The sequence below is a fragment of the Cryptomeria japonica genome, unplaced genomic scaffold (assembly GCF_030272615.1).
Source record: "Cryptomeria japonica unplaced genomic scaffold, Sugi_1.0 HiC_scaffold_560, whole genome shotgun sequence".
NCBI classification, from domain to species: domain Eukaryota; kingdom Viridiplantae; phylum Streptophyta; class Pinopsida; order Cupressales; family Cupressaceae; genus Cryptomeria; species Cryptomeria japonica.
The window spans coordinates 58,297-65,000 of NW_026729368.1; the positions used below are offsets into that span (position 1 = coordinate 58,297).

Below are 6,704 nucleotides of genomic sequence, written 5' to 3' on the forward strand. Positions count from 1 at the left end.
ACCAAGGTGCACTCGGCCCACATGTGAGCGCAGGTCGTTGCGCCCGAGGTGGTGTGTGGGCACCGCGTTGCAGACGGGACACTGCACGCACACGACGCACCCGTCCAGGTGCACGCACGTAGGCCGGGCCGGGTGCACACCCGACGCCCTAGCAAGGTGCGCGCACCCGGGCAGGGCTCACACTTGGCGAACGGGGCGCACTTCGCGAGGGAGGGTGTGCACCTCGACGGGGGTGGGTGGCCGGGGTGGATTCGCACGTGGGTCGCGGTTTGCTAAGTACACACTGCGACAAGCTCATAACGGGTGCGATCATACCAGCGTTAGTGCACCGGATCCCATCAGAACTCCGCAGTTAAGCGCGCTTGGGCCGGAGTAGTACTGGGATGGGTGACCTCCCGGGAAGTCCCGGTGTTGCACCCTTTCTTAGTTTTTCGCCGGGCGTCGCAATGCTATTTGAATAAACCTTTTGCCCGTTTGCGTTCTCGTCGGGGCCGGGCCGGGCCGGGGTGCGCTGCCCGCACTACCGCGCGCGCGCGGGGGGCGACACCGAGCGCGCACCCGAGGCGCCCCGAGCACACAGGCCACGGTGCAACCCGGGCGTTGTGCGCGCACCCCGGTGCGCCCGAGGTGCTGCGCGCGCACCCAGGTGAAATCGGTGTGCACCTCGGCCAGTGCGCGCTCGGTCGGTCGAGTCGCGCACGTTGGCCAAGGTGCACGGTGATGTTTCTTACTCTAAGGTTCCGCACCAGACGCCCGGGACAGGTGAGCGAAGCTGGGCTGGCGGGGCTCGGGTGCGCGGCCGGGGCAGGTGCACGCAGCTGGAGAGAGCTTTGGAGCACACCAGAGGTGCGCACCTTGGAGCACACTTCGGAGCGCACCAATGATGCGCTCCATTCAAAAGTTTCCTGAAAAGGCAAAAAAAGTTGAGATTATAGAATTTCCCACTTGAGAGATTGTAAAAAAAAAAAATTTAAAATGAAGGAAACGCGGGTGCCAAGGTGTGCGCGCCCGGGTGCGCAGCCCAGCCAAGGTGTGCGCACCAAGGCGCCCACCCTGGCGAAGGTGCACGCAAGGTGCGCACCCGAGGCAAACCGGACAATTAACCCAACTTTCGACTTCGCGCGCACCTGCGCACCTTGGAGCGCACTTCGGAGCGCTCCTTGGTGCGCACCAATCTTGGGCACCTCGGAGTGCACCATGGCGCCCACCAAGGTGCGCACCCGGGGCAAACCGAGCTCCGACTTCGTGCGCACCTTGGAGCGCACGAAAGGTGCGCACCATGGCGCCCACCAAGGTGCGCAGCCCAGCCAAGGCGTGCGCATCAAGGTGCGCACCCTGGCGAAGGTGCGCACCCGGGGCAAACCGAGCTCCGACTATCGTGCGCACCTTGGAGCGCACAAAGGGTGCGCAACCCAGCCAAGGTGGTGCGCACCCCGGGCAAACCGAGCTCCGAATCGTGCGCACCTTGGAGCACACTTCGGAGCCCTCCTTGGTGCGCACCGATGTTGCGCACCTCGGAGCGCACCCGGGGAAAACAATGCAATTAACCCGACTTTCGACTTCGTGGGCACCTCGGAGCGCTCTCGGGTTCGCACCTCGGAGCACACCGAGGTGCGCACCTTTGATGCGCTGCCTTCACCAATTTCCAGAAAAGGCAAGAAAACATTGAGAAGGTGTGCGCACCGAGGTGCCCACCCTGGCGAAGGTGCACGCGAGGTGCGCACCCGGGGCAAACCGGGCTCCGACTTCGTGCACGCCATGCTGCGCACCTTGGAGGGCCATGGTGCGCACCTTGGAGCACACTTCGGAGCGCTCAATGGTGCCCAACCCAGCCAAGGTGCCCACCGCGGCGAAGGTGCACCGCGAGGTGCGCACCCGGGGCAAACCGGGCTCCGACTTCGTGCACGCCGCACCTTGGAGCACACTTCGGAGCGCTCCTTGGTGCGCACCAGGGCGCGCAACCCAGCCGAGGTGCCCACCCCCGGCGAAGGTGCACGCGGTGTGCGCACCCGGGGCAAACCGGGCTCCGACTTCGTGCACGCCATGGTGCCCACCGCGGCGAAGGTGCACGCGAGGTGCGCACCCGGGGCAAACCGGGCTCCGACTTCGTGCACGCCGCACCTTGGAGCACACTTCGGAGCGCTCCTTGGTGCGCACCAGGGGCGCGCAACCCAGCCGAGGTGCCCACCCCGGCGAAGGTGCACGCGAGGTGCGCACCCGGGGCAAACCGGGCTCCGACTTCGTGCACGCCATGGTGCCCACACGCGGCGGAAGGTGCACGCGAGGTGCGCACCCGGGGCAAACCGGGCTCCGACTTCGTGCACCGCCGCACCTTGGAGCACACTTCGGAGCGCTCCTTGGTGCGCACCATGGTGCCCACCAGGGCGCGCAACCCCGCCGAAGGTGCACGCGAGGTGCGCACTCCCGGGGCAAACCGGGCTCCGACTTCGTGCACGCCGCACCTTGGAGCACACTTCGGAGCGCTCCTTGGTGCGCACCAGGGCGCGCAACCCCGCCGAAGGTGCACGCGAGGTGCGCACCCGGGGCAAACCGGGCTCCGACTTCGTGCACGCCATGGTGCGCACCCAGGGTGCCCACCGCGGCGAAGGTGCGCACCCGGGGCAAACCGGGCTCCGACTTCGTGCACGCCGCACCTTGGAGCACACTTCGGAGCGCTCCTTGGTGCGCACCAGGGCGCGCAACCCAGCCGAGGTGCCCACCCCGGCGAAGGTTGCACGCGAGGTGGCGCACCCGGGGCAAACCGGGCTCCGACTTCGTGCAACGCCATGGTGCCCACCGCGGCGAAGGTGCGCACCCGGGGCAAACCGGGCTAGGACTTCGTGCACGCCGCACCTTGGAGCACACTTTGGAGCGCTCCTTGGTGCGCACCATGGTGCCCACCAGGCCGCGCAACCCAGCCAAGGTGTGCGCACCAAGGTGCACGCGAGGTGCGCACCCGGGGCAAACCGGGGTCCGGCTTCGTGCACGCCGCACCTTGGAGCACACATCGGGGCGCTCCCGGGTTCGCACCGGCGTTGCGCACCGTGGTGGGCACCTCGGAGCAGCCACCGTGGTGGGGCACCTCGTGAGCACACCAAGGTGGGCAGCGAGGTGCGCACCTTTGATGCGATGCCTTCACTAATTTCCATAAAAGGCAAAAAAAAACGAGATTTTAAAATTTCCGTTTTGAAAGATAGTGAGAAAAAGGGAATGCTGGTGCCATCTTGAGCCCGCCCCTGGTGCGCAGCCCAGCCAAGGTGTGCGCACCAAGGTGCCCACCCTGGCGAAGTGTGCGCGCCCGGGCAATTAACCCAACTTCCAACTTCGCGCGCGCCAGGGTGGGAGCGCACCCAACAACCGGGCCTGGGAAGAGCCAATGCGAGAAACCCCACCAAACGCTCTGACAAAAAAAGAGGGGGCGCTCCAGTAACCCCGCTTCGGAGCGCACCCTGGGCAAACCCAGCCAGGGTGCCCACCCCGGCCAAGGTGCAGGCGAGGTGCGCACCCGGGGCAAACCGGGCTCCGACAACGTGCACGCCGCACCTTGGAGCACACTTCGTAGCGCTCCCGGGTGCGCACCTCAGAGCACACCAAGGTGGGCAGCGAGGTGCGCACCTTTGATGCGCTGCCTTCACTAATTTCCAGAAAAGGCAAAAAAAAGAGGAGATTTTAAAATTTCCGTTTTGAAAGATAGTGAAAAAAACGGAACGCGGGTGCCATCTTGAGCCCGCCCCTGGTGCACAGCCCAGGTAAGGTGCCCACCCAGGCAAAGGTGCGCACCCGGGCAATTAACCCTACTTCCGACTTCGTGCGCGCCAGGGTGGCAACCGGCCTGGGAAGAGCCAATGCGAGAAACCCCACCAAACGCTCCGACAAAAAAAGAGGCGGCGCACCAATAACCCCGCTTCGGAGCGCAGCCGGGGCAAACCCAGCCAAGGTGCCCACCCCGACGAAGGTGCACGCGAGGTGCGCACCCCGGGGCAAACCGGGCATCCGACAACGTGCACGCAGCACCTTGGAGCACACTTCGAAGCACTCCCGGGTGCCCACCCGGCGTTGCGCACCGTGGTGGGCAGCGAGGTGCGCACCTTTGATGCGCTGCCTTCACTAATTTCCAGAAAAGGCAAAAAAAAATGAGATTTTAAAATTTCCGTTTTGAAAGATAGTGAAAAAACGGAACCGCGGGTGCCATCTTGAGCCCGCCCTGGTGCGCAGCCCAGGCAAGGCATGCGCACCAAGGTGCCCACCCGCGGTGCACGCCCGGGGCAAACCGGGCTCCGACTTCGTGCAGGCCGCACCTTGGAGCACACTTCGGAGCGCTCCTTGGTGCGCACCATGGTGCCCACCAGGGCGCACCCGGGGCAAACCGGGCTCCGACTTCGTGCACGCCGCACCTTGGAGCACACATCGGAGCGCTCCCAGGTTCGCACCAGCGTTGCGCACCTTTGATGCGCTGCCTTCACTAATTTCCAGAAAAGGCAAAAAAAAACGATATTTTAAAATTTCCGTTCTGAAAGATAGTGAAAAAAAACGGAACGCGGGTGCCATCTTGAGCCCTTCCTGGTGCGCAGCCCAGGCAAGTTGTGCGCACCAAGGTGCCCACCCCTGGCGGAGGTGCGCGCCCGGGGCAAACCGGGCTCCGACTTCGTGCACTGCATGGTGCCCACCAAGGCGCGCAACCCAGCCAAGGTGCCCACCGCAGCGAAGGTGCACGCGAGGATGCGCACCCGAGGTGCACACCCGGGGCAAACCGAGCTCCGACTTCGTGCACGCCGCACCTTGGAGCACACTTCAGAGCGCTCCTTGGTGCGCACCAGGGCGCGCAACCCAGCCAAGGTGCTCACCCCCGGCGAAGGTGCACGCGAGGTGCGCACCCGGGGCAAGCCGGGCTCGGACTTCGTGCACGCCGCACCTTGGAGCACACATCGGAGCGCTCCCGGGTTCGCACCAGCATTGCGCACCTTTGATGCGCTGCCTTCACTAATTTCCAGAAAAGGCAAAAAAAAAAAAAAAACGAGATTTTAAAATTTCCGTTTGAAAGATAGTGAAAAAAACGTGAACGCGGGGTGCCATCTTGAGCCCGCCCTGGTGTGCAGCCCAGGCAAGTTGTGCGCACCCAAGGCACCCACCCTGGCCAAGGTGGGTCACGGGGTGGGTCCTAGGGTGGGTAACGGGGTGGGTACTAAGGTGCGTGCCAAGGTGGGTCATGGGGTGGGTGCCAAGGGTGGGCACCAGGGTGGGTGTGCACCAACCCTAGCCAGGGTAGGTCACGGGGTGGTTGTCGGGGTGGGCGTCAAGGAGCCAAGGTGGGTGGCAAGTAGCCAAGTTGCGTGCCAAGGTGGGTGTCGGGGTGGGTGCCAAGGATCCAAGGTGGGTGCCAAGGAACCAAGGTGGGTGTCTGGGTGGGTGCCGAGGTGGGAGCCAGGGTGGGTCCCAAGGTGAGTGCAAAGGTGGGTGCCAGGGGTCAAGGTGAGTGCCAATGTGGGTTCCAAGGTGCCAGGGTCAGGGTGGAGTGCCAATGTGGGTTCAAGGTGCTAAGTTGGGTGCGAGGTTGGGTGCGAGGGTGGGTGGGTGCCAAGGTGTGCTAGGTGGAAGCCCGGGTGGGTCGGCATCCCATGGGTGTCGAGTTGGGTGCCTGATGGGTGCTTCTTGTCAAGTTTTAGTCGTCGGGACTCATTTCGAGCCTTAGAGGTCGTTTCTTGTCCGGTTGCCCTGTCTTCGACCTGGGAACCAATTTTGGTCCTCGGGTCCCATTTTTTTTTGTCTCGCATCCCACTTTTGGCCTGTGGCCTTTTCGGGGTCGATTCTCGTTTTGGGCATCAGAGCATGTTTCTTCTCCTAAAACCCAATATTTGTTTATTAAGTCTCGGAACACATTTTTGTTCTCGTGGACCCATCATGGGTCTTGGAACGCATTTGTGGTCCTTGGGTCCCATTTTGCATCCCGAAACTTGTGTTTTGGTGCTTGATCCCTATTTTGGGTGCCCACCTTGCACCAAGTGCGCACCCGGGGCAAACCGAGCGCCTTGGTGCACCGGGGCAAGATCGAGCGTGCACCCGAGGCGCCCCGAACATGCACCAAGGTGCACTCGGCCCACATGTGAGCGCAGGTCGTTGCGCCCGAGGTGGTGTGTGGGCACCGCGTTGCAGACGGGACACTGCACGCACACGACGCCCCGTCCAGGTGCACGCACGTAGGCCGGGCCGGGTGCACACCCGACCGCCCTAGCAAGGTGCGCGCACCCCGGGCAGGGCTCACACTTGGCGAACGGGGCGCACTTCGCGAGGGAGGGTGTGCACCTCGACGGGGGTGGGTGGCCGGGGTGGATTCGCACGTGGGTCGCGGTTTGCTAAGTACACACTGCGACAAGCTCATAACGGGTGCGATCATACCAGCGTTAGTGCACCGGATCCCATCAGAACTCCGCAGTTAAGCGCGCTTGGGCCGGAGTAGTACTGGGATGGGTGACCTCCCGGGAAGTCCCGGTGTTGCACCCTTTTTTAGTTTTTCGCCGGGCGTCGCAATGCTATTTGAATAAACCTTTTGCCCGTTTGCGTTCTCGTCGGGGCCGGGCCGGGCCGGGGTGCGCTGCCCGCACTACCGCGCGCGCGGGGGGCGACACCGAGCGCGCACCCGAGGCGCCCCGAGCACACAGGCCACGGTGCAACCCGGGCGTTGTGCGCGCACCCCGGTGCGCCCGAGG

General features: G+C 64.1%; 2 non-coding genes across 2 annotated transcripts; both read left to right on the plus strand.

The window, feature by feature from the left end:
• The first annotated feature begins 301 nt into the window (after positions 1 to 301).
• LOC131872346 (5S ribosomal RNA) lies at positions 302 to 420 on the plus strand. The gene has a single exon (XR_009370507.1). It is a non-coding gene; the product is annotated as a 5S ribosomal RNA (ribosomal RNA).
• Positions 421 to 6,379: 5,959 nt separating this feature from the next.
• On the plus strand, positions 6,380 to 6,498 carry LOC131872347 (5S ribosomal RNA). The gene has a single exon (XR_009370508.1). It is a non-coding gene; the product is annotated as a 5S ribosomal RNA (ribosomal RNA).
• The last annotated feature ends 206 nt before the right edge of the window (positions 6,499 to 6,704 follow it).